The 6078-nt window shown below is 47.7% G+C and overlaps 1 pseudogene across 1 annotated transcript; it reads left to right on the forward strand.

Moving 5' to 3' along the window:
• The first annotated feature begins 50 nt into the window (after nucleotides 1-50).
• Nucleotides 51-3983, forward strand: LOC310795338 (mothers against decapentaplegic homolog 7 pseudogene; annotated as a pseudogene). Its single transcript has 2 exons — nucleotides 51-78; nucleotides 3034-3983. The product of its transcript is annotated as a mothers against decapentaplegic homolog 7 pseudogene (transcript).
• The last annotated feature ends 2095 nt before the right edge of the window (nucleotides 3984-6078 follow it).

A 6078-nucleotide genomic window follows, 5' to 3' on the forward strand; every position in this document is an offset into this window, starting at 1 on the left:
CTCTGTCAGCTGTTAAGAAAGTCGAGGACGTCTCACGCTGAGGTCACACTATGCGCTCCGAACCCCCCCTGATCACAGGCAAGTCACGTTAGCTTGATATCTAGTCAAAAGAAGGCGGGATATCCGCTCATTCCCCACTTGTGATTGGTCAAATACCATCAAACTTCCTTCCGGTCTGAAGCACTTTCTTTCCTTTGGAAGACGACAACTTCCTCTGTCCACAATGGTAATGTGCAGACTGTCTCTGGAGCGTCGGAAGAGATTGTGGAGGAGATAGACTGGCTCGAGAGACTAAACATGAGCCCGACACACACACACACAAGCCAGGCTTTCTCTCTTATCTCCAGGAGGAATGCCTTTTCTCCTCTCTTTAGTCCAGGGTAGATAGCCGAGTACCGAGTCTCCCCCACCAGCGCCCCCGCCAGGATGCATTTACATCAACTCCCCGAGGCTTGGCATTGACCGACTTCAAAGACAACAGTCCCCCTTGTTTTATGGAAGTTTCTCTCTCTCTCTCTCTGTCTCTCTCTCTCTCTTTCTCGCTCTCTCTCACTGTTGTCTCTTTACCCCCCCTCCCCCTCCCTCCTCCACGCCGCGCGGGCCTTAATGAAGGCTAATGACAGGCTGTGGCGAGTCTGCTCGGCCCTGCCATGAGATCCAGCTCCCATTAGAGCAGCAGTTTGTCTCAGTCGGGACCGTCCAAATTACTGGTTCCATTCACAGCCACCGGCAGATGAAAGAGGAGGGGGCGGGGCCTGTGTGTGTGTGTGTGTGGGGGGGGGGGGTCGCGTCGGGGGAGGGAGGTTGAGGGCAAAAGCAAAATGGCTGCCTGTGAGAGAGACGCTCTGTTCATTCCCCCCCACACCCTCGCACATATTTCCCCTCTCCCAGCTATCTTAACCCTTGAATGTGTCTTTCATTTGAGTGTGTTTGTGTGTGTGTGTTTGTTTGTGTGTGTGTGCAGGCGTGCATGTGTGTGTGTGTGTGTGTGTGTGTGTGTGTGTGTGTGTGTGTGTGTGTGTGTGTGTGTGTGTGTGTGTGTGTGTGTGTGTGATATACTATAGTGGTCACAGTGATTATGCGCGCGTATATAACAGCATGGAGAAAAAAAACGCTTATATAATCAGGGAGGAAGCAAAAGTTACCGACTCTAAGTATGTGAAAAGCATTCCTTTTCTAGCCCACCCCACCCCCTCCCCTCTTTCTTTCCTCTCTCTCTCTCCCTCTCTCTCTCTCTCCCTCTCTCTCTCCCTCTCTCTCTCTCTCTCTCTCTCTCTCTCTCTCTCTCTCTCTCTCTCTCGCCCTCTTTCCCTTGCGCCTGACTGGCTGCCACTTTTCTTTTTTCTTTTTTTTTTGGCCGGGAGTCGCTGGGAGCCAGATTTCTGTGGAATAGAGATATGAGGGGAGGGGAGGGGGGAGGCACACTGAAGGGGGAGGGGATAGAGATATGAGGGGAGAGGAGGGGGGAGGCACACGAAAGGGGGAGGCGGTTTGGAAACTGGAGCTTGGCCAATGCTACACTTCTTTTACGCTCGGGGGGGGGGGGGGGGGGGGGGCTTTAGAGAGGCCTTGCTTGTCAAGCATTCAGACACCAGGGTCTTTTCCGTTTACAGCCACTGCTCCAGCTATAGGTTACCAGGGTCTGTCCGTTTACAGCCACTCTGCTCCAGCTAAAGGTTACCAGGGTCTGTCCGTTTACAGCCACTCTGCTCCAGCTTAAAGGTTACCAGGGTCTGTCCATTTACAGCCACTGCTCCAGCTAAAGGTTACCAGGGTCTGTCCGTTTACAGCCACTCTGCTCCAGCTATAGGTTACCAGGGTCTGTCCGTTTACAGCCACTCTGCTCCAGCTAAAGGTTATCAGGGTCTGTCCGTTTTTACAGCCACTGCTCCAGCTAAAGGTTACCAGGGTATTTTCCGTTTACAGCCACTGCTCCAGCTAAAGGTTACCAGGGTCTGTCCGTTTACAGCCACTCTGCTCCAGCTAAAGGTTACCAGGGTCTGTCCGTTTTTACAGCCACTGCTCCAGCTAAAGGTTACCAGGGTCTGTCCATTTACAGCCACTGCTCCAGCTATAGGTTACCAGGGTCTGTCCATTTACAGCCACTGCTCCAGCTAAAGGTTATGGTTTATGTGCTGCACCTTGGAATGGAAGGGAGTTACTTGGTAGTTTCAGGTCTAGTTGCTTGTTGTTAATCTGTGTGTGTTAAATGGTTCCTGTGCGTTTCTAGAGTTTGGACTTACAACGTGTTGCCCTGTGTGTTTTGCACGGACACAAGAGTTCACCGTTATTCCCCGGACGCGCCTTAGCGTATTAACGAAATGCTCCGTTCTCATTTCCTGCAGCAGAGTGAAGCAAGCTGCTGTAGCGAGACGATTGCGAGAGATTTATGGTTCTTCTTGACGTCAGAACATTGTTAGCCGCGCCGCTACAGAAATACAGCGGGGGCCAGACAGAAGATAAGCGTTTTAATGCTTAGGCAAACATGGCGCTGTGCTGTGGACGCTGGCCTGCCAGCGTCTCAGACGTGCTCCTCCTCTTGTCTCTGAAGTCCACAAATTCCAAACACGCTTTTCCTGGATGGCACAAATTAAGTTTGTTTTAGTTTGGGCTCTTTGCCTCGAGGCAAAACTCCCAGATTCCCAAACTCTGCTGGGATACGCAAGAGAAGAGAGAGGCTGAGGAGAAGAAGCATGTTTCTGTTTAAGTCATCTTTCGCTTTTCACCGCGGTGACATTTGAAGGTTTTAGTCGATCTGTAACTGAGCCGTCCCAAATCATCCCAAATCATCACAAGTCCCAAATCACAAGCACTCTCATCCACCATCTTCCTCTTCTCCTTTCTTTCTTTCTTTCTTTCTTTCTTTCTTTCTTTCTTTCTTTCTTTCTTTCTTTCTTTCTTTCTTTCTGTCTGTCTGTCTGTCTGTCTTCTTATTTCATGTTGTCCTCTAAAGTCAGAATGATGTCATGTTTTACCTGTGCACCGTTCCAGAGGTGTAACATCTCTCTCTCTCTCTCTCTCTCCCTCCCTCAGATTCCCTGGCGTTGCAGGAGTCGGGCGAGCGGGCCCATTGGTGCGTGGTGGCGTACTGGGAGGAGAAGACCCGCGTGGGGCGCCTCTACTCTGTCCAGGAGCCCTCGCTGGACATCTTCTACGACCTACCTCAGGGGAACGGCTTCTGTCTGGGCCAGCTCTGCTCCGACAACAAGTCGCAGCTGGTGCAGATGGTGCGCTCCAAGATCGGCTACGGCATCCAGCTGACGCGCGAGCCCGACGGCGTGTGGGTCTACAACCGCAGCTGCTACCCCATCTTCATCAAGTCGGCCACACTGGACAACCCGGACTCGCGCGCGCTGCTGGTGCACAAGGTGTTCCCCGGCTTCTCCATCAAGGCCTTTGACTTTGACAAGGCGGGCAGCCTGCAGCGGCCCAACGACCACGAGTTCACGCAGCAGCCGCGCACAGGCTTCACAGTCCAGATCAGCTTCGTGAAAGGCTGGGGACAGTGCTACACCAGACAGTTCATCAGTAGCTGCCCCTGCTGGCTGGAGGTCATCTTCAACACGCGATAGCAGCAGCAAGCCAAGCCGCCCACCTTCTTCTTCATCGTCGTCCTCCTCCTCATCCTCCACACACCCCCTGCTTCTCTCTCCCCCCTCACAGACTATAATACACCCCACTTTCCCCCGTTTTTTGTTTCCGGAGGGTTCAAAATGAAAACGGAAGAAAAAGGTTTAAAAGAAGAAGAAGAAGAAACTATACGATTCTGATGGACTTTGTTTAATAAATGACTAAGATTTAATTAAGATAAGAAGAAGAAGAAAGAAGAAGAAAAAAATGTATTTTATGTTATATATAAATATATTATTACTTGTAAATATGAAGACGTTTTATATGCATCATTATTTATGTATTGTGCAATGTGTTGATGAGAAAAAGAAAATAAGATGCACTTTGCTTAATATAAATGCAAAAGAAAGAAATGCCAAAATAAACAAAAAAATACAAATATCTATCTGGTCCATGTCGTATCTTTGATGTTGAGATGGTTGCATTCGCTTTCATACTGTTGTCTTGTGCATTGTGCTCAAGTCTGAAATAAAAAACGTTTCATTGTTCATGATGTCACCAGTAAATTAAATGAATGGATCCTCATGTCAGCTCATTATAAACCTTCTAATTTAGCTTTTGGTGAAGAATACTATCTCCCCTTTTCATCATTATATCACTAAAAACCAAGACAATAAAGGACAACAATTTATAACTTTGGTGTTATATTGCGGATGTCAAACTGAGTTTTCTCCTCTAAACACAATGAGTCAGACTGACAGAGGCATCACTTTATGGCTCGTTAGGCCTTTTGAACATTGTCTCCCTTTCTGTCTCGGTTATTTTGGGGCGACTGTCCCACTTCCTCTCTGTCATTAACTGACCGATGACATCACAGCCGACTGTTCCACTTCCTCTCTGTCATTAACTGACCGATGACATCACAGCCGACTGTTCCACTTCCTCTCTGTCATTAACTGACTGATGACATCACAGCCAGGAAGTAGTAATGATGAGTTTCAGGATCCAGCATACCGGACCCATGCACTGGAAGACCACTAGTGTGTCTGCACAAATGAGGCCCCTTTTTAGATTAGAGACCTTTTCTTTCTTTCGTTTTTGCTGCTGTCTGCTAGTTCACTTCACTTAACTCCACATACGCTGAGGTTTTACTCCCAACGCTACCGAGTTGGAACATGCTAATGAATAATAATATTTTATTTTTATTTTATTAGTTTATTTGGCAGGGACATGTAAAAAAAAACATTAAACTCCATAGGGGAAGAGATGCTTTGTGACAGATTTAGCCATAGGCTACTTTCCATCTTTTAGGGAGTCCCTAATATAAACATATTTTAGCAATACAATTCATTTGAATGCGGACTCTGAAACACGTATTGTCTGTAATGGGCACGGGTTGCTATTTACTAATAGAAAATGTGATCAAATTATCCCTGATTCCATAATTGGAAATTATTTCTTTGATATTAAATGGACAGAGTGCAATAGTAGATGTGTTTGTTATATAATTGTAAAAACAAGGTATACGTCATACAGCTTATGAGGTCGAATCGAGTAAAATAGAGGATTTTTTTTTGCTGACCCCGTGTGTGTGTATGTGTGTGTGTGTAGGTGTGTGTGTGTGTGTGTGTTAGTGTGTATGTATGTGTGTGTGTGTCTGTCTGTCTGGGCTTTGTCCTGTTGCTAGTCAGATGGGTGTCTGCGAAGGGGATTACGCTATATAAGCCTGCTTTACTCACACTGTCTCAAAGACCTACAGACCCAGTTTCCACCCTGTCCAACGCCCATCCTCCACCACACACTGTCCCAACAACACTTTGTTTCTCTTTAGCCTACAAACAACATGACTCTATTTAGCCTACAAACAAAATGAGTCTTATTTAGTCTACAAACAGAACAAGTGCCCCAAAAACAAAAGATGTTGTGGAGTGAGTGACAGGGAGGTGGAGGCACGGCTTGATCCGATCTGTAGGCCACCCTTCCTGCCCTTCCAGTGTTTGGCCACCATGGAGTGTCGCAGGAATGAGTCCGGAAGACCTAACATGTCCGGTTCCTTCGTCTAAAAGTCAGGCAGTGGGATCAGAGAAATCAGCAGCAAGATGAGAAACTGATAAGGAGATCCAAACTGGAGCCAAACCCATCAGAGTAAAAACATCTGACAGAAGCTCACAGATGGAACAGAGCTTTTGTCGTTATGCCCTCTGAACAATGGCCTGTTCACCACACACACCCATGATCCACTCCCTGACTTGAGGAAACCTGTTTGGTGGCCTCACACAGATCAATCAGCATCCAGATCTACTGGATCCCAGCCGATTTAGTACCTGGAAAGATCTGGTCCAGGTGGCATATCAAAGACTTCAGGTACCAGGTGGCTCACCTGGTAGCACTATACGACGGAGGCTCGGGTCTGAATCCGACCCGAGGTCCTTTCACCGCATGTCATCCCCTCTCTCTCTGTCCTCACCTTTCATGTCTGCCTACTGTCCTATCTAAATAAAGGCAGAA

The sequence above is a fragment of the Poromitra crassiceps genome (genome assembly GCF_964638095.1).
Source record: "Poromitra crassiceps genome assembly, chromosome: 21".
NCBI classification, from domain to species: Eukaryota; Metazoa; Chordata; class Actinopteri; order Beryciformes; family Melamphaidae; genus Poromitra; species Poromitra crassiceps.